The sequence below is a fragment of the Macrobrachium rosenbergii genome, chromosome 22, assembly GCF_040412425.1.
Source record: "Macrobrachium rosenbergii isolate ZJJX-2024 chromosome 22, ASM4041242v1, whole genome shotgun sequence".
Classification (NCBI taxonomy): domain Eukaryota; kingdom Metazoa; phylum Arthropoda; class Malacostraca; order Decapoda; family Palaemonidae; genus Macrobrachium; species Macrobrachium rosenbergii.
This window is the reverse complement of record NC_089762.1, coordinates 8,173,082-8,196,264: the sequence shown is the minus strand read 5'-3', so window position 1 is coordinate 8,196,264 and position 23,183 is coordinate 8,173,082. Positions and strand designations below refer to the sequence as shown.

At 35.5% G+C, this 23,183-nt stretch overlaps 1 pseudogene; it reads right to left on the bottom strand.

Annotated features, from left to right (window-relative positions):
• Positions 1–4,436: 4,436 nt before the first annotated feature.
• Positions 4,437–21,763, bottom strand: LOC136850351 (piggyBac transposable element-derived protein 4-like; annotated as a pseudogene).
• Positions 21,764–23,183: the final 1,420 nt, after the last annotated feature.

The following is a 23,183-nucleotide window of genomic DNA, read 5'->3' as shown; positions in this document are numbered from 1 at the left end:
TTTTTTAAACAATAATAACTTTTTGCAAGATGAACATTTAAAAAAAAAAAATTATATTAAACATACGGATATACAGAAAATATATATCAAGTAGCTACCTTGTAATTAAGTCAGTGATTTTATCTTTTAGGTCATTCTTGAACATTTTTCTAATACAGGGTCCAAATAATACATGGCAGGGCTAAGATTAAAATTACAACTGGAAGTAAGCTGGATAATAGCGGACTCCAATAGATTTCTTGAGGAGAAATCTTTCGATCTGGCAATCACTGAACTTTCAATCCAATTTATCCTGTGAGAGTTTTCACTTAAATGAATGAATATAGCATTGGATGCTTGTCAGTTTTGACTGAATACTTATGTTGCTTAATACGTACATCTAAATCTTTGCTAGATTGGCCAATATAAAATGAGGGCAATCCAAACATGGAATTTTATATATTATGTTGTTGTTTTCTTTAGGGCTATTTTTATTAACATTCTTTTGAGTGTGTTATTATAAGAAAAAACGAGGTTTACATTAAAAGGTTTTAACAATGATTTTATGTTTTCAAAACCACTAAAATAAGGCAAGCTAAGAATGTTCTTAGGGGTTTCTTTCTTCATGTTACTTTCACTATAAAACTTTTTGTGGGCTTTGTTATAACAAATATCTAGTATATGTGAAGGATAACATAAATCTGTCCCTATTTTTCTTATGTATTCAATTTCTTTATCCAAATCCTGGGGACTGACAATGCGCAATGCTCGTAAAAACATAGAGGAAAAAATTGATATTTTGATGTTGAGGTGATGGCCTGAATAAAAATGAACATAAGTTAAGTTGTTGGTTGGTTTCCTATAAATACTGAATTTAACTTGAAATGGTTCTCTATGTATTAAAACATCTAAGAAAGGGAGGCAATTGTCTTTTTCTAATTCTAGCGTAAACTTAATAACCAGGTACCATCCATTAAGTTTACGTTAGAATAAGAAAAAGACAATTGCCTCCCTTTCTTAGATGTTTTAATACATAGAGAACCATTTCAAGTTAAATTCAGTATTTATAGGAAACCAACCAACAACTTAACTTATGTCCATTTTTATTCAGGGCATCACCTCAACATCAAAATATCAATTTTTTCCTCTATGTTTTTACGAGCCTTTGCATTGTCAGTCCCCAGTATTTGGATAAAGAAATTGAATACATAAGAAAAATAGGGACAGATTTATGTTATCCTTCACATATACTAGATATTTGTTATAACAAAAGCCCAAAAAGTTTTATAGTGAAAGTAACATGAAGAAAGAAACCCTAAGAACATTCTTAGCTTGCCTTATTTTAGTGGTTTTGAAAACATAAAATCATTGTTAAAACCTTTTAATGTAAACCTCTTTTTTCTTATAATAACACTCAAAAGAATATTAATAAAAATAGCCCTAAAGAAAACAACAACATAATATATAAAATTCCATGTTTGGATTGCCCTCATTTTATATTGGCCAATCTAGCAAAGATTTAGATGTACGTATTAAGCAACATAAGTATTCAGTCAAAACTGACAAGCATCCAATGCTATATTCATTCATTTAAGTGAAAACTCTCACAGGATAAATTGGACTGAAAGTACAGTGATTGTTAGATCGAAAGATTTCTCCTCAAGAAATCTATTGAGTCCGCTATTATCCAGCTTACTTCCAGTTGTAATTTTAATCTTAGCCCTGGCATATATTATTTGGACCCCTGTATTAGAAAAATGTTCAAGAATGACCTAAAAGATAAAATCACTGACTTAATTACAAGGTAGCTACTTGATATATATTTTCTGTATATCCGTATGTTTAATATAATTTTTTTTTTTTTTAAATGTTCTTCTTGCAAAAAGTTATTATTGTTTAAAAAAAAATATTGTGTTGTACTAAAAATTTTTAGGTGGTCAGTCACGAACTTGTATAATCTTTTAATTGTCCTGTCCCTGCTCCTGAACGGTTGATCTTAATCCTTTGTAAAAACCCCTTAAGTATTTAATCCTGTTTTGGCAGTGGTATTAATTCTTCAATTGTGTTGGATTCCAGGTACATATGTTTCCTTTATAATCCCCTTCTGTCATTTATATGAGCTTTCTTTGTAAACATACTTTTATAATCCTTCAGTGTGCTAAGTAAAGGACTAGTGTCGAAAGGCCTCGCAGCACTCCAGTGTTTCCGTTTCCTTCGTGGATTTTATCTTTATTTATATATTCATCATGTTCCATATTTTTGTGATTCAGTTATATATACATATATATATATATATATATATATATATATATATATATATATATATATATATATATATATATATATATATATATATATATATATATATATATATATATATATATATATATATATATATATATATATATATATATATATATATATATATATATATATATATATATATATATATATATATATATATATATATATATATATATATATATATATATATATATATAATATATATATATATATATATATATATATATATATATATATATATATATGTGTGTGTGTGTGTGTGTGTGTGTGTGTGTGTGTGTGTGTGTGTGTGTGATGGCGGTGGTAACGTCCACTGGAGTCGCTGAATGGGTCCATGTCAAGGGTTCGTGTCCTGGTGGTATTTATTCATTTATCACTTATATAAATTCCCCTTCGGTGATAATTCTCCATCGGAGATACTCTCGAGGTAGCGTGAATTTGATATTAAGCGACATTTGTAGCTTCATGATTGTATATAAATCATGGTGTGATAAAAAATTTCATAATAAGAGCTGCGTGTTCCAAACGTACCAACGAACCATCATGGCGGAGGTGGGTCATTGCCGAGGCTAAGTACAATTTCCCCGCTCATGACGGGAAAAAACAGTACAGCAGACTCAGTAATGATTTATACCTCTCTTGATGGCGCGGTGGTAACGTCCACTGGAGCCGCTGAATGGGTCCATGTCAAGGGTTCGCGTCCCAGTGGTACTTATTCATTTATCACTTATATAAATTCCCCTTCGGTGATAATTCTCCATCGGAGATACTCTCGAGGTAGCGTGAATTTGATATTAAGTGACATTTGTAGCTTCATGATTGTATATAAATCACGGTGTGATAAAAAATTTCATAATAAGAGCTGCGTGTTCCAAATGTACCAACGAACTATCATGGCGGAGGTGGGTCATTGCCGAGGCTAAGTACAATTTCCCCGCTCATGACGGGAAAAAACAGTACAGCAGACTCGGTAATGATTTATACCTCTCTTGATGGCGCAATAGTAACGTCTACTGGAGTCGCTGAATGGGTCCATGTCAAGGGTTCGCGTCCCGGTGGTACTTATTCATTTATCACTTATATAAATTCCCCTTCGGTGATAATTCTCCATCGGAGATACTCTCGAGGTAGCGTGAATTTGATATTAAGCGACATTTGTAGCTTCATGATTGTGTATAAATCACGGTGTGATAAAAAATTTCATATATATATATATATATATATATATATATATATATATATATATATATATATATATATATAAATACATAACAGTCTCCCTTAAATGTATGAGCATTGGTATCAGTTGCACTGGAGTAAACGTTTATCACACTTTGTAGAATGGGATATGAAGATTTATGGTGTGGCATGTCAGCATGCCGCTTGAACAGAGTACTGTTATTATTATTATTATTATTATTATTATTATTATTATTATTATTATTATTATTATTATTATACAGAATATTAACCCTATTCATATGAAACTAACCCACAGGCAAATTACTTGAAATTCAAGCTTCCAAAGAACATGCTGCTCATTACAAAGAAGTAACAGAAGGTAATAGCAAATACAGAAAGAAAACAGTTATCATAAAAGAAGAATGAATTTCACACACACTAATAAGTAAACTGATAAAATTAAACAAAAATACAACGAGAATAATTGTTTTAGGGTAGTTTTGCATTGCATCTTCGTTTGAACATCCTCAGGGAGACTATTCCACAGTATGAGGAATAAAGGACCTCTGGAACTGAGAAGTTCGAGTCGAGGCACATTTACTGCATATTGGTGCTGCTGTTCAGCGAATCTGGTTGCTCTCGGCAGGTAAAGGGGATCAGGGATCAATTGTGAATGTGAAAGATCTCTTTTTTTAAATACAGCTTATGAAAAACTGACAAACAAGAGACCATCCGTCGATGGTCCAAGTCACAATTGCTTATGTCAGGAAACAGGAACCTACCACTACGAACCACTCTATCTAAAAGAGATAAATCTCTGGCAGAAGCAGACATCCACACCGGAGAGTATTATAAGCAGAGACTTCACTACACCCACAACTGCTGCATCATCGGAATAATGAAAAATCTTGTTTTCCAGGCCAATAACCATTTCACCTGTATACACTAAAAATAAAAGTGGATTAAGTACACTACCCTGTGGAACCCCAGCCAATAAGTCGTGGTTCGCTAAAGATCCCATCAACAGCAACTCGATGCTGCCTACTTGTAAGAAAATCTTGAAGGAACAAAAACACATCAACCCACTCTAAGATTCTGAAGTTTATAGATAGCCTAAGTGCCTTATGATTTACTAAATCGAAAGCAGCACTAAAATCTATAAGAATTACTCTACACTCAAAATCCTTATCGAGATTCTCTTGCAAATGGCATGTCAAGCCTTAAAGAACTAACTGCTGCCTATATGCTATCAGCTAGCAATCCTTTGGCTTCCACATACTTCTATAGTGGCTGGAAATTAGTTTCTCTGCAACTTTGGAGAGCACAGGGCGAATAGAAATTGGCCTGTAGGCACTGCAGCCTGCAGAAATTCTACTCTCTGGAACAGGCACTGTATTATGCCGTGTCCACACGGTCGAACTCTGTCTGCAGACACGAAGACATTGTCTGTAAATGGGCAATATAAGCGGACAAAACCATGAAATGTCCGTGTTTGCTGTTTAAGAGGGCACCAACAATGCCCTTGTTCTGACTCTGAATATGAAACGATGGTGCTGCCAGACGCAAAATCAGTTTTCAGTCTGTTTCTATCCTGACTGAGTTAAGAACGTTTTTTATTTCTTCTTAGATTTATACTGGGCATCATGTCGAACTCAGACACGTATTGGTCTCGGGATAACATTATTGAATTATTGCAAGAACATGAATGTTTGTGGAAAGTAAGAAGTGTTTCCAATAGGAATAGAAACCAACGTGCTGCAGCCCTCAAAGAGATAATCGATAAGATTACCAGTAAAAGCTTCAAAGTTTTGACAAGTGATGTAAAAAAAAAAAAAAAGACAATCTCAGAAACCAGTACCGTAGGGAAATGAGGCAAATGAAAATGTCAAAGAAGTCGGGAAGTGGAACAGATGGTATATATACGCCAAAGTTGTGGTGTTTTAATTATCTATATGTTTTAAATGATGGCGACACTACAGGACCGTCTATGTCGAATATGCCAAGCAGCGATAACCAATCTTCTGATCATTCCTGCAGGTACCCTGCTGAGGAGGTTTTAGGTGAAGACCATTCCTACTCTGAGGTACGTCTCTCTCTCTCTCTCTCTCTCTCTCTCTCTCTCTCTCTCTCTCTCTCTCTCTCTCTCTCTCTCTCTCTCTCTCTCTCGAATATTTGTTTTCTGTGTTTTTCTTAAATTGTCACGTTGTCTTTGCAGAATACTTATTTAGTGAAAATACATGAAATAGTTTTATACTGAATATATTTGTTCTACCTATGAATGATAGTAAAAGGACAGTGCACAATAATTGATGAGTAGTTACTAGATCACATATCAGTTGTTTTTAATATTCAACATATTCCTAACTTAAACCATATAGGTCAGGGCCCCTTCGAGGTATTCCACATCCTCAAAAAAGGTCAGAAGCATTAACCCATTAATCTCTCCCTTGTAACTAGTTTAGCACCCACCAGCAATACTGTTTACTGAGTTTTTACTAATTTAGTGGAATAACAAAGAGCTGGCTGTGCCGGAAGGCGGGGGGGGCGGGGGTTGTGTTCCGTGCGGCTGTAGGGTAAGCATTACACTACCACAACCACACGCTGCCTCGACTTGCTGCCGACTGATTAGCGTCAGTGATTACCTAAAGCCCGTAACCCACCTGTCCAGTAGCTCTGCCGTCTGGACGAAGTTTCGGTCAGAGTTTGCATACTTTGTAAGGTAAAGACATAGTCTGAAGACAGAGTTCGACCGTGTGGACGTGGCATAACTAAACTTGTGCTCATCCACAAAGATACTACGTTAACATAAAAATCTTTAGAATCTACTAGTCTTGGAAGGCAACATACTAGAAACCTTGTTTATAAAAACAAAGGGAAGAAACCATCAGAATCTTCTCCACCCAAGCTATCAAGATTACAACAAGTTTCATAACATCCAAAGAGCGAAATGCAGACTTTTTAACAGCAGGTTCAGTATGACAAGTATCAGGGAGAGGGACATCCTCACCTGACTGCATAGTTTCAAAAGCTCAATGAAGTAGTTCAGCCTTTTCCTTATGGCCAGTAATCAATCTTTTAGCAGTGGTGGAATGGAAGATGTTCCTGCCCCAAAGACAGAAGATGCCAATTTGGTCCACCAGAGATGAGACTGAGTAATTCTTTCAAGTTTCCTCTTTAAGGAATTATTGTAATTTCTCCCCGCTGTCCATTCACAGCGCGGTGAGGCTTAAAAAAAATTTACACGTGAACTATTTCGTCTCCATGCGTTGGATTTGGTCTTTTTGTCATGTTAAGTTCGCATACATGTCTCATCAAACCATAGCTGTCATTTGCCCAGAATTTGATGCTCTTTCTAGGGACATGCCTTACGAAAATAGCCATCAGTTTTTCATTTAACTTCTTCTTGGGATCTGAATCTGATATAGCATCTGAAATAATAAGTGCCTGACAAGCCTTAATAATGCAATCCAAATTGGCTTTAGATTTCAGCTAGACCGTTTTTCCAATAGTGGAATTAGGAATGTACTGATCAATAGGTACATCCATCTCAATGGCACAATGGTTTGAAGTGCCTATATACTCACAGACCTTGGACTTGGCGATAGCTAGAACATCTGTGAATATGAGGTCTACTCTATTACCAGAAATATGTGTGAGTTCCTCAATTAGCGGGGAAAAAATTGGAAGATGCACGGAACTCAGGAGTAGACCAAACATGTCGATCTGTGGCATTTTAATTAAGCCACTCGCTGTTCTTTGCACTGAAGTATCTACATATAACGAATGAAGCTTTTGAATCCTGTGACTGAGCCATACTAATCCTCTCCAAGAGACAGTCATATATAGAATAGTCAATATTTGGATTGCAGTAAAAGGCAAGTGCATAAACATTGCAGAACTTACTGGAAATCTTAAAACAAGGAACTACATGGCAACTACTCTCCAAGTTCTTATGACAATTAACTGGCGATCCAGACCTTGAGTATACACCCATACCTTGCATACGTGGGATGTTACGACGATAAATAAAGTCAAGGCCATCAAACCTTGTGATTAAAAATTCAACTTTTGACTTGTTACTACTTACAGGAGTCTCAGATAAAATCATCAAATCGTAGTTAAATGAACAATCCTGGAGATCAAGAAAATTCGACCTGAAGCCTCGAATATTTGAGTAAAGTACGCAGCAATTTTTCTTACCGTAATGGGTAGCAGGCCCAGGATTCTCCTCAATGTCTCCAGAAAGAATTAAAATTAGCAACATGAAATTAGACACAAAACTAATAAATGAATTCATAACAACAACATAGCAAAAACCAACAGAACAAAAAACAAGAAAATGAACAACAACAACAGTATTTACAGTATTTACAATCATTTCATTATAAGGATGAATAAAGATGATCATATGTCATTAAATCCACCAAGAAACTTTTGTTTTTTTCATCAGCCTGTCCTACACACATTTTTGAAAAAAAAAACAGGAAAGTGAAAAAAAGAGGACAAATGCCTGATTGTACCCTAAAGCAAGTGAACTCAAACCGAAGACCCTGGAAGGCCACCGTACAATGGCTATGGTACAGTCCAAGGTTGGAAAACAAGGTTTGCCTTCAGAGTAAAATTCTCCTAGAAGGGTTGCCTACCAAGACTAAAGTCTCTCTTTTACCCTAACTCGTGTAGGCAGAGACATCACACGCTGAAGTGAATGTTGCTAAGGAAAAGCCACATTAACCCACTAACCAGCTTTGGCCTCCCTATGAGCAACCTCATTTTCTTTAGTGCCTGCACAGGCAGGGACCCAACAAATTTCAGCATTTATACCAGAATGAAAACTTACTTTGTTGAGCATAAGAAGTTTTGGGATAATAATTTTAATGAGCTTCTACAGCACTTCTAGAGTCACTGAAAATCGCAAATTTCTGTGGTGACCATTTCACTGACGCTCCCATTATAAAAACAGGCATTACTGGGTGATGGAAACAGGCTAGTTTCACTAGAAGATATTGCAGCTAACCCTAAAACAGAGAAGATTTGGTCTGTCAGTGCAGAATGCATAGTCTTCTATGCTTCGTTGTATTTGGGAGGGGGAAATTCTGTTGTTGCAAGAATCGTTTACATTAAATGACTCAAAAATTCTGTTAGCTCTGCCTGGGGAAGGTGGTGGGTGGTTGTTGATAAAAATGCCTCCTTGACTGAAAGGCTCTATAGTTGGAGTCACTGGTCTAAGTCTTGGCTGCGCTTCACATGGTAACCGAGTCCCTCTTTAGAACAGAAAGCGTAAACGACAGAGGAGTGCAGAGAGTAACGAGAGTGAAGGAGTACCAGGCTGACGCAGGAGTGTGGAGAGAATAAGCTGTGTCCAACTCCATAAAAGAAACTATTATTTCAATGCCCGTGGCACTGAAACAGACTTTAGAGACAATTCTCTTTTTAATGCCACTGATGCAACTGACTAAACAAGGAGCATATAGCTTTACGAGAGAGAGAGAGAGAGAGAGAGAGAGAGAGAGAGAGAGAGAGAGAGAGAGAGAGAGAGAAGTTAATAGTAGAGAGGGTCCCATTGCAAAAATTAGAACCCAGCAGCAAAAATGCAAAGAGAGCCAAAGTTACTTTATAGTTGTAGTTTCATCAGCACTTTGTTGAAATAAAAGTGAAAACAGAAAGTAAATTTAATTAATAAGAAAGGGTTCAGAATGTGACCATCATTCTTAGGAATGCTGAATCATGTCAGCGTACAGTGCAGCTCTTATAACTGAGTTTAACTGCGATGATGTTATATAAATGGGGCAGGCAATCATGACCGAACAAAACCGCAACACTCCCTACATCCGTCTAGTACCTTACATCTGAGCTTTTCGGGCACTATTTTTCTTTCATCTATTGTTATAGGGAACAGGGAAGTCTTAGGATTAAGATAAAATCTCTCCCCGACAACGCATAAAGCCTACTCCCCTTTTTATCATCCCGTTATGTCATCATGCCCTGACAAGAGGAAAAAATACACAGACATCATTTTCCTCTCATTTCTTCTCCTTAACCTACCCAACAAAGGAAGCCCATTTCTTCCTGGGAAACGTTATGTCGCTTCTCTCGCTCTCAGAGTAGAAAGCGTTATAACGAAGGAGGACCTCCTGATGCAAAACAACCCGGGATGCTAATTGTATTTGAACACAGTAAAGCACAATCCAAAGGAAATTAGCACTGGAGAATAAAAGAAGTATTTTTTTTCCAGGCTACGCTACCATCAATAAAATATTCTCTTAATTTGCCTGTAGCGCACGAAATAAAGACCTTTCTCACTATCACGGGAAAAAGGAATTTCTTTCTTATATATAATATATAAATTTCTAGAATATTCGAAATCTCTGGACTTTTCCACGAGCCGCATATTAAAGGTCAGAGTGCCGTATGTGGCTCGCGAGCGGCGGTTTTGCCATCCCTGGACTCAGGATTAGTATATTAATCCTTCCTGTACTATAAGATCTTAATGAATACGCAGTAATCATAGAACGAACACGTGTATTCTGTATTCATTGTGGGACCTACTGGCCGGAGTCAGTGTACTATGAGGCGATTTGAAAAAAAAAAAGAAAAGAAAAGATAGGAAAGCGTTCTAAGCAGACGCGGAAACCTTTCATATCATACTTCCCGGTCTCATCTGTTTGTGGTGAGGCTTTCATTCGTACGGCTCGGATACGTTGGGTCCTGGAAAACCCATAACAAAAACCCCGTAGGGAGGTAGTGCCGTCAGTGCGCCTCACGCGCTGCAGTGTAGGCATTACTTGAGGTTTTCTGCAGCGCCCCCTCGGCTGCAACCCCCTTCATTCCTTTTACTGTACCTCCGTTCATTTGTTTTTCTTCGATCCTACTTTCCTCGGCCCTCTCCAAACAATTTTTCACTCTTCTTATCATAACGCAAACGTTCGTTCCAAATGAAATACTTCTACTTTATTTGAACAAAGAAATGTGCTTAAAAAGCTCTTCACCTTCACAATAAATGCCTGCATATTCTTTTCTTTTTATAGCGGAGTGAAATGTAAGAGTGATTTTAGTAACCGGGCAATTACTGAATTTCTTTAAGGACAGGTTCCCTTAACAACAAAGAAAAGTCTATACTAATCCTGTTTGAGCAAAAAACAATTCCATTGGCGGAGGCTACGCTTGCATGCAGTGATTCGCAAGCATATTAATGGGGTAATATGGAACTGGCGGCCGACCTCCACGCAATAAATCAACCGTATAGGGCAATATCGAGCTCGTTGCAAGGCCCTACGCACGAGTTTATGAATGCGGTTGCCAGGTCCTTCCATGTACGCTACATCCAGTCGATTAGATGCACCTTACCAGCTCAGCTACGTAAGATACTGTATATTTGTCAATATCCTAAATACACATCGAGCTGGAAAAAAAGAAAAAAAACTTTAAGTGTTCCTACTCGGCTGACAAAAAGAAAACTCGTTTAAAATTTAGATTTTTATGGAAATTGGCAACTCCAGCTGAGCCTTTACCGTCCGCACAAAATGGACAAATAATTTACAATGATTTTTGGGCTCCCCTTCCAACCAGTCCCTCTCCCTATCACTGGGACTAATTGGAGAAGTGAGTCGCAGTTTATGAGTCTGTGAAATGCATCTACTTCAGTTTATTTTGGCTGAGAACGCGAATTAAAGAGCGAAAGAAATCATTAGTCCGGTGGTATCGCTCTGCTGCAAAAACGTCCGTGGGTTTGTTTATCGAAGCCATTTGAAGCCCATTGTGTTAAAAGGTACGGATCTGAAAGGCAAATTTTAATTACTCCTATCCTTGCAATAGAAATAACCAAAGCATTTTACCAAAAACATTCCCAGACGGTAACAAATATTTCAAAAACAGACTAAAAGCATGACTGCTTTCTGAGAGTAACCTTCAAAAAAATTAAACTACGAAAGCCACCAGTTTTATTGGCGAGGTCTGCCAACCGAAATCCTTTAAAAATGGTCTTAATTAAATCATAAGATTCTAGTGATGGAGAAATGACTCATTACATCCATGTTCCTTTTCTAAAGGCCCTTAAATTTGCCTGTTTTCATAGTCTCATGTGTAAGTAAGGTCAAAGACACGGTTTACTCAAAGAAAAACTAGATAACAATAAAAAGCTCCAATCAAAAGTTATACGTTATCTTTACGCCTATTAATAAAGGCAAGAGGAGTGAAAAGTAAGAATTGAACGGTTCCGCTCAAGTTGATTCCGTTACAAGGTCGTCGTTTCTTGAGCACTCATTTTCACCCCAGAGTGGAGCTAAGAGCGGTGACAAACTGTAATAATTCTATGGACTGACCTTCGATCTCCTCTTTCGTTATTTCCCATTAAGCAGCTAGGGGCCGAAGGGACGAAACAAAGAACCTTAAGTAATGCCTACCCAAATATGTATTTATAATCACTAACACATGCATACTCACTTCACTGACTGAAATACCGTTGTTTAAGGGGAGACTACAAGCCCTTCTCAAAACACTGATATCAAAAGAAGGCCTGAAACTTATATCCTGTGAACAGAAAACAGGAATAGAAATAGAAAGCGAGATTGAAGGGGTTATGCCCACTTTCCTTAAAACAAAAATAATTCATTCTTTTTACTCCAGTTATACCAAAGTAATCCTCCTCCCCATCTCTGTTATAGACGTTCATTTTAAACAAGATCTCTCTCTCTCTCTCTCTCTCTCTCTCTCTCTCTCTCTCTCTCTCTCTCTCTCTCTCTCTCTCTACTTGCCTTTCGTGCAGACATTAATTTGTCATTATTCTCAAAGTCTTCTGAAGTTTTTTGTTTGCACTGAGATTTTATCTTCGCAAAAAATTACTAGACCACCGAGTTTTCTTATTCTCTCCTCCTTTCCCCTTTTCTTATTTTCTTTGGGTCTGGGCAAAAATAGGGAGAAAAATATTGTATAAATTGGATTGCTTTATTTTTAAGTAACAATATTGACATTCATATTCCTCATCAAGATCTGAACTTCAATCGGAGATGCAGACAATTACAACCCTAAAACAATTCATCTTGTATTTGCTAATATACTCACATTTTTAACTATTTATTTATTAATCTGTTGATTTATTTTTTTTCATTTGTAATAATTAATCTTTTCTCTCTGTATTTCCTGTTATCGTCTATTACTTATTTTAAATGAACACCTTATTCTTTGGAAGTTTGAATTTCAAGTCAGTTGCTCCATTGGTGCGCTTGTTCCGTATGAGTAGGGTTCATCTTCTGAATAATAATACCAGCAACAACAATAACAACAACAACAACAACAACAACAATAATAATAATAATAATAATAATAATAATAATAATAATAATAATAATAATAATAATAATAATAATAATGGAGAAACAAGTCCACAGTTATTTATCATACATATATTTAACAATAAATCTCTACAGGCAGTTTTCAGGAATTTTTTCGACTCCCCTTTTCAAAAGGAATCTAGCAGATTCCTGAAAGCTCTCTGTAGAGATTATTTTTTTTAGATACATGTATCATACATAACTGCGATTTGTTTCTCCATTTAATACTCATGCTACTATGGGTATTTCTAAATAATAATAATAATAATAATAATAATAATAATAATAATAATAATAATAATAATAATAATAATAAAACCACTTGCTTCCGGAAGAAAACCAGATTTAAAAGACTCGAATATCACATTGAAGGAAAGACGAAATCAGAAAGAAAAACTGCATCTCGGTTTCGTTCTATCTAGAGTAGTGTTTCTCAACTGGTTTTCCATGGACCACTATTGGTCCACGGTGACATTCTGGGTGCTCCACTGGACATTCACTATTTTTGGTAATAAACTGAAGATTAGTACATATATATTCATATTTACTGAAATGCATTGAGAACAGTTTTATCCCGGTAAATAATTGTTAATAACTGACCATTTATTTTATTGTATTATTCGTATTCAAAAAATAGATATAATAATTCTTCAGCTGCAATTCTCGTGTAAGAAATATGTTTCAATCCGAAATAGATATCGTTTATGCTTTATTTATATTTATTCAAAAAAGGGAATGATCAGTTATATTTTTATTTTATTACTCCTATTCAAAAAATATAATGACACTCTGCAGGTTGTAAATCTCGTGACGTAATATATTTGAATCCGAAATGTTTAAAGTCCATGCTTTATTTTTCGTAGCTAGGAAAATAAATTGTCCAAGATATATATTTTTAATTGGGATAGTGGTCCATGGCTTGAAACAAGTTGAAAACAACCACTGATTTAGAGGATTCAAGCACACCCTATCCTCATTAAGCTACTTTCGAGACCCAGATACCCATCACTTCGAAAGCATTAGCAACTGAGTGACTACACTGTCATGGCGTTTCTGGAAAGAATGATTAAAACTGTTATGTTAATTTGAATTACCCACTGAATGACTACACTTTTAGAGTATATCTGGAAAGATTGATAAAATTTGTTACTCTGATTTAAATATTGATGGAATTTTTTAAAAACCAACTAAATTAAACGGGGCCTTAATTATACAATAGGTTGATCTAGATTAACATAATTTGCATGAACGATTACGCCAGTAGAACAGAACATTATTCACCATCATTAATTTTAGTTAACTGACCAATTTATAAACAAGAAGATAATGACTTCGTACATTCTAGCCCCACTCCCCCTCACCCCGCAAAAAATGTTCTCTGGTCCCACTATAAAGCAGCAGAAATTTTTTTATATATCCCTAATGGCCGTATGCCCTTTGGTAATGTCAGAAATGATTAAATCTAAAAAGGCTTTGTACAAACTTTTATTCAGAGCTTCCGGATTTGTACTTATGCTGATAATATTATCAGCGTAAAAGTAAAAATGAGAGAGAGAGAGAGAGAGAGAGAGAGAGAGAGAGAGAGAGAGAGAGAGAGAGAGAGAGAGAGAGAGAGAATGACACAAAGACAGAGAAAGAGAGAGGCACAGTGAAAGAGAAAAAATGCAAATAGACGGTTTGCACAGGCGGAGTACCGGATTATAAGGTCTCCGTTTCAGCTGCTGACTGAAATCAATGCTTTCAACTCTACTTTGGGAACTGGATTAGATGTGATTCATAATGTTTTAATTATTTTCGTCTAATGTGAGATTTATATTTCTGATCTGTGTCTGTCTGTGGTAATTTGGCTAGCTTGCCCGTCTTTATTTTTATTTTTTACAGTTTTTCTATCCTCGACTTTAATTCAAATTCTAAACTCCTGTCTGTCTATATATATATATATATATATATATATATATATATATATATATATATATATATATATATATATATATATATATATATATATATATATATATATATATATATATATTATCATATATGTATATATGTGAATGTGTGTGTGTGTGTGTGTGTGTGTATGTATATATATAATACTAAAACCAGAGGAAAAGCTTGGAAAGAAACGGCACAGTGCCAAGTACTTTCGTGAAATTAACACTACTTCGGTGCACATCTTCGGGATTTTGTGCCCCAAAGATGTGTTAATTACACAGGTACTTGGCACCTTGTCGTTTCTTATCAAAATTTTTTCTGGCTTCAATAAACAAATCACGTCCACGTCTTTTGCGATTTTTAATATATATATATATATATATATATATATATATATATATATATATATATATATATATATATATATATATATTGTCATGAAGTGATCAAGCACCTGGTTATTACACAAAAATAATACCAAAAAGTTACCTCACTTCAAACAGATACTTGAAACCTCATAACAAATATATTAAGACTGAATACTCTAAAGGTACAGTGATCCCATAAAACTTACTTATCACTTGAGAAAATCAATGTAACTTTATCAAGTTATGGGTGAGGTAACAACCAACAAGCTATAAACAGACTAGTGGAAAATGGGCATCACTTCAACAAACACTATAACTGTTTCCCTGGTTCTATTTTACCTAGATAAGTCTTAGGTGAACAAACAGATATATCACTTACCTTGTACACATTCATTAATTTCTCTAATTACTGGTGGTCAAAATGAAACGCTGTGCTTTTAAAACTTTAAACAGATAAATTTATTTCTAAGTTCAAAAGTTATATGCAGAGTTCACAATCTCAAAAATATTTACTGTTATCTGACAACAGTGTAAAGTTTAAGTATTTCTTAATCAAGTTTAATTCACAAAAATGTAACTTATTAAGAAAGCAATTTGGTTAAGTAAGATTCAAGCCATTAACTATCACTCAAGTTTTAAACATATACCTGATTAATTAAACTCGACACGAATGTTCACCAAAATATTACTGACTGGAATCCACATAAATATTTTCTGAAATCTCAATAATAAGTATGCACTAACAAAATGCTAAGTAATCACCAGCACAAAACTTTGTAATCCACTAATTATAAAATTAGAGTTTATGATAGCACACACATATAAGAATGAAATATGCAAAAATGCAAATATACCAACAGCCATTTCTAAGACAAAAATATGTTTAAAGATTATAACAATCTTTCAAAAGATTACCTTCACTTTTAAAAATGGTTAAACTCACGTCTTTCTAAGACTTTCTCAAAGACAACACTGCCAAGTCACAATGACATACACAATGATATATAATTAGCAGCAAGACACATTAGAACTCACAATAAGAGATATTGTTCACCTCCTATCAAAATAATGATTCTCTTTTACCTAGAACATCACCATAACTCTTAACATAACAAAAACCAGTAAACATCACTTTACCTTTTGTAATTATTACACCATTACACAACTTCCACAATGCTTGCACAATATAAACACTTTAGATCACCTCTTACAAAATAAACACACTTCTTGGGTGAACTTAACCAAACTTTTACAAATATGAGAGCAGCCAGTATAACACCCTTATATATATGAATGGCATTATTGAGAGAAAGAGAGAGAGAGAGATAGTACCTATTGCCAGCAGCCCCTGTTCCTGACTGAGTGACTCTGGATCAGCACTGCACTTTTATCGTTAAAACCTCCCAGAATACATGATACATAAAGTGTAAATACATTATACATACAGGTATACTTGTATGGTATACATACAGGGACTCTAAGGCTCAGAAGGAAATATGCCAGAGCTCTTATCAATGATTGACATTTCCTTGGACACTCACACACCTAAACAAACAAAAGGTAGTGCTTTTGAACCAAATTTGGCTTCCTGTCAGCATGTCAACTTCAACTCTCTTTCTGTTCCTCATTCTCTTTTTCTCAGTTTACGAAAAAGAATAAGCACAGACACAGCTAATAACCATTGGTTAGGCACACATGATAAATGCATAACAGGCAATTCGCCGATAGGCTGTCAGCTCATATCAGATAACCAAAGAGGGCCTTGCCTTTCTCCAAGCACGACTTCCTTCACACCAAACACTTGAGTAAATACAGGTTGTAGTGATCTGATAAGAATCTTACCCTTTCTGTTTGGCACTAACGCTCAATACTGGTATTAATATATCAAACAAATGGAAAAAACATATCAAGACATTTTAAGATTACATGATGCACAATTTATCTGTAAGAAAAAGACATTTTAAAATCATATTATTACAAAAAATGACGAATCTGGAAGCAAAACATCAAAATTTCCACAGAGACACATATTACACTTTAGAATAGTTATATATATATATATATATATTATATATATATATATATATATATATATATATATATATATATATATATATATATATATATATATATATATATATATATATATATATATATATATATAATATATATATATATATATATATATATATATATATATATATATATATATATATATATATATATATATATATATATATGTATATATATATATATATATATATATATATATATATATATATATATATATATATATATATATATATATATATATATATATATATATATATATATATATATATATATATATATATACAAACATGCATTATATAAAACCAATATATATATATATATATATATATATGTATTTATAGGGAACATATATATTTCAATATAAATATGTGTGGATCGTTTATATATATAGGAAGATATAATCGAATATTCTGAGATATATATATATATCGTTCTGTGAATTGCTATATATATATATATATATATATATATATAGCATTACACGATCTATGGGAACCATATTCGTCTATATGAAATCGTGCAGGATTGTATATATATATATATATATATATATATATATATATATATATATATATATAAATATAATTATATATATATATATATATAATATATATATATATATATATATATATATATATCCAAACATGCAAACAGAGCAAAAAAGGGAACAATTTCAGCGAAATAAGGGATCGTTTCACGAAGATATATGAGAGGGCGACTTTCGTTCTGAATTGCTGCAGCCAGATTAGGCATTACGATCTCTGAGGAACCATTGTCTCCCGAAATTGCAGGATTGTATTTATGAGTTTGGAAAAGTAAAAAGGAAGTTATATAATTACTTCCATCAGAAACAGAGGAGCCTTAATGGGAAATTGTATATATGATGCATTGAATTATTATCATTATTATTATTATTATTATTATTATTATTATTATTATTATTATTATTATTATTATTATTATTATTATTCAGAAGCTAAACCCTATTCATATGGAATAAGCCCAAAGGGGCCACTAACTTGAAATTCAAGCTTCCAAAGAATATGGTGTTCATTATAAAGAAATAACAGAGGGTAATGGGAAATGCAGAAAGAAGAGATCTCACCTCCTAGCAAATTAGAAAATAAATAAATTGACAAATTAATAAATATATAGAAAAAGAAAAATAGATAAAAATAATAAATAATAGTAACAATAGTAAAAATATAAGTAAATTATTCAAATGCAAAGGGAATGATATTAGGGTAATACTGTACTGCATCCTCGCTTGAATGTCTGAAGTTCCAATTGCACGACATAAGACAAGAGTTAAAGTATATTTTTTTTCTTCTGAAGTATTTTTTACTTGTAATATTTATTTCACAGAAATAAATAATTCTGGGGTTTTCCACTGGAATGAGGCTTAACAACTGTTCCTCTATACTACTTTTTCCTTTTGAACTATTAGATTCATTTGTCTCTGGATGTTCATGCTATTGTTGTCATTGCTAATGATGTCTCAAAATTAACACACAGATGAAACTGGTACATTTCTCAAAATGTTTATTTTCCTTTACAGGAAAATTAAGGTAAAGATAATGGCAGACAGCGTTTGCTGAATTTCTGGACGTAAGTGGAAAACACCAAGCGCGTTTTAAAACCGTGGTTCACTTTTAAACGTTCGACCAAAAGCAAAAGAACGGCCTTTGGGAAAATTAACCCAAGTTAGTTTTTTGCTTTTCATTGTCACCAGATTTCAAGCCTGCCTGTATTTTATTCTTACTTAAGAACATTTTTCTATTTACAGAATCTTTAAGATAATAGATAAGGAAAACGAAAAACGAAGCATAACACCAACAAAATTCAAACATAGTAACAAAAGTTACTGAACAAAACTATATTTCTGTTTCTTTAGTTATTGCATCCTTTATAAGAATATATGGGCTAGGTTATTTTTTGTGAAATGTTTATTAATTGCAAGAAAACTTTACAGTATAAACAAATTTGGGAGACTGATAACGCCACTTATTATTTCCCTTCTATAACCCTAGAACCACATCGCTTTTTTTGACAGACGTTAACCTCATCGCCGGGAGAATTTTACTCTTTTTTTGGAAAATAAAAAAAACCATGCTCAACTTCAAAACAGGTTTATTACAAAATAAACATTGAAAGAGTAAGTCTTAAACTTTAGAACGATGATATGTAAACTTAATTTGTACTTTACATTAACCCTGTACGTGATTTAATGCAAAGTAAGATAAAATCACTAAACGAACAGTTTGTGCTTAGGAAAAAAATTAGCAAAAAAAAAATACTGCAGCTGGCGACTTCTCCTCTTGCACACTGTTTGCTGGATAGATGGACCCTTGCCTCAGTCAGGTACAGACCACTGCTGCCACTAGGAACTGTATGGAAGACAAGCGAAAAGAGGCTATAATTTTTTTTGTCGAGGTGTCATTTATTTTGTTTTTCATGCTTTCTACAAAGCTTATGTCCACTTGTTTCAACATGGATAACCCTAGAATGAAGACACACAATGAAAAATTAACTTACCTCTTACAGACAGTCGCCACAGACGGGTATGCATGCCGAGGGCACTTTGGTAGGGCACACTTGACGCAGCGGTGGCGGGTCTTCCGGTCCGACTTTCTAGGACAGGCCGAACAGCATACCAGGGGCGAGTTGCTATCTGAGATTGAAGTTCCTGGTACCCCAGTAGCCATGCCCACTGAAGAGAGATCCAACACAGTCGTAATGAGGTGACGTCATGCGCATCTGAGCCCAGGGAGTGATGAGTGTCGTGGCAATTTCCATCATGAAACTCCTCCTTGCCAGTATCTTTCTTCCTGTTCTTGCACGATTCTCCAAGCTTATAATGTATGCATTGATGGTTGCTGCATTTAGGATGCAGTACCACACACATAGGGGCCAACATCGCGTCTTTCTTGAGGTGGAAGTTATAGCACACATTTGGTCGAAAGTATCAACACCTCCTTTAGTTGAATTGTAAAATTCAATGACTTCAGGTTTGCCACTGGGTGCGATGGTAGGCTGGGTGTGCTGTGATGACAAAAGGAGAACCACCTTCTTCGGTACCTTAGATGTCTTTGAAACATAGGACACAAGCATCATCTCTGTTGTGAATAAGAAGGCACTTGAGCCGTGGATGCGGGTTTCTTTCGCCTTCTCTCGGGTGAAATTTCTGTCTTGTTGGCTCGAATAGTGCCAACAAGTGTCATCCCACAGTTGTTCAACAGGTCGGCGGTAAGGGGAACTGACGTAAACCAGTTGTCGGTTGTGACATTTCTGTGGGATCCATGGTATGGCCTGGTTAGTTCTTTCGCATAGTAGTGTATCCTGTGGCAGTGTTGTCCCCCCCTTCTTAAGGTAGGGTTTGGCACCAAATATGTATTTAGTGCTTGCATCACATATGAGGACAAGCTTGATGCCATACTTTGCCGGTTTGTTTGGGATATACATTCAGAAGGGGCACCTCCCTCTAAATCCCAGCAGTTGCTCATCGACTATTAGGTTTTCCCGGGGGACATAGTACCGGGTACACTTCTCGATGAATTCTTCCCACACTTTCCTTATAGGGACAAACTTGTCCTGCTCCTGCCTCTCAATGTGGGTTTCAGGGTCGTCAAACCTCAGGCAGGCTATAAGGAATTCAAACCTGCCCATGGACATTGCAGCTCTATAAATAGGACAACCAGTCACCTGACTCCACATCTCAAGGACAGACAAATGGTTGTCCTGCTGCTGCCCTGCTGCTATGAGCACTCCCAGGAGTGCTAACATCTCTTCTGGCTCTGTTTTTGCATATGTGCCTGACTAGGTTTTCTGCTTTGATGCAACAAGTTCTATATGTTTATTTGTCCACGTGACACATTCCTGCACAATTGCATCTGTAATAAAGAGCCTAAAAGTCTCCTCTGCTCCCACAGTGTGTTATGCCTCATGAGCTGGCCCTGGAGTGAATGATGCCATTACATTCCTTGTCAGCCTCTTCTGTGATTGCCCATGTTGAGGATCACACTTCCACTTGAAATTACTTCTTGAGGAAATCAATGTTTTGTTGAAGTCTACCAAAGGTGGAACTTCAACCACCTGGCCTCGTCTTCCTCACATTACAGGGGTGGCAGCAGCAGAGGTAGTGGCAGGGCTGGCAGCAGCAGAGGTAGTGGCAGGGCTGGCAGCAGCAGAAGTAGTGGCAGGGCTGGCAGCAGCAGAGGTAGTGGCAGGGCTGGCAGCAGCAGAGGTAGTGGCAGGGCTGGCAGCAGCAGAAGTAGTGGCAGGGCTAGCAGCAGCAGTGACAGAGGTACGCATTTTGAGAGGTGTGGATGTGTACATCTTCCTCCTGTTTTTCTTTGGGGGAGGTTCTTCACATTCTTCACTGTCATCACTTTCAGGTTCTAACGTAGGAAAGTACTCTATGTCATTATCACTGTCATAGAGTAGGTCTACTTCTAAATCATCATCAAGTTCACTTTCTAAATCACCAATTGGTTCCACATCATCTTCAATGTCACTACCCATAAGTGATGATACACCAGTTTGGTTCATAATGTCAACCAGCTCTTCATCAGTCAGTTTTTTGCCTCCACTAGCCATGGTAAGGTTATATCTGAAATATATCACTCTCAAACTGAAAAGAAACACATGAATCACAGATAACAATATCACATTATATATGGTAAACCACATCGTAGGGAGATTTCCACCCAGGTAAAAAGTCTGACAGTCACCACATTGCAGGGTGGAAATCTCCCTAAATCACAAACTTTCCCCCTTTGTGGAAAATTACAGGCAGAGAACGGGACAGCGCACCATTTCGTCACAGTGTCTCGGTAGGAACTGATTGTATGGGGAAGGGGAGCAGGCTCCTTTGTCTACTAGTGGGTGGTTCACGTGTCACCCATATGCGCGCGGGAGAAAATCTCCCTGCGATGTGGTTCTAGGGATAAGGATGTATGGAATAGGACATTTTATGTGAATTGTTTATTAAATCCAATGAAAATCTGAATCACAAATAAATCTGGAACACTGATACTCTTATGAAACCTTTCAGGAAGCAAATATACCGATTTTTTCGATCCAAACAAATTAAGGGGTTGAAACTCTGTAGAAATTATAGCAACTTCTTGTCCCATGTTGCATTTCTAAGAGGTTACTTGAAGAAGTGACATGTCCTTCAAGGAAAAGTAAATAAAGAGATAATGGGATTAACTGTAAGTTATCAAGAGCCCTGGGTTATAAAACCTATAGTATCATCATTAAATTTGATTTTACAATACAGCTAAGCTGATTATCAGCTCTGACAGGGCTGCCCCGAAAGATATGTTTTTACTTATATCGTTATTTTTTTTATATATATATTTTGACAATAAAATTACAGTTTTTCACAAAAAAATATAATTGCTGATTTTTCTGACAAAACTTCACTGATGCATTTATTTCCAAAACTTGATGTTCGCTGCTGATTATTCTTTGGACATTCACACATGTAACTGTTATCATTACTTTACATTCGGAGCAATTAAGAGTAGGGTTTTGTGGATATTCATTTGGTGTCCGTGTTAGACGCAAATGGCCTATTCGGAGACACGTCAGAATTCCCTGAATATAATAAGATCTGAGAGAGAGAGAGAGAGAGAGAGAGAGAGAGAGAGAGAGAGAGTTAAGTGACAGATGGTTGGGTCATTAGCACTTATATATACCTTTAATCGCCTGTCCACTGAATATCCAGCCCTTGGCATAAGACATTCCTGTTTCAGTTGATCTTCCACCGTTCAATTCAGCCTTATTAGAGAGAGAGAGAGAGAGAGAGAGAGAGAGAGAGAGAGAAGTTAAGTGACAGATGGTTGGGTCATTAGCACTTATATTTTTAATCGCCTGTCCATTGAATATCCAACCCTTGACATAAGGCTTTCTTGTTTCAGTTGATCTTCCACCGTTCAATTCAGCCTTATTGGAGAGAGAGAGAGAGAGAGAGAAGTTACACACAGATAACATGGTCATTACAGGCACATAT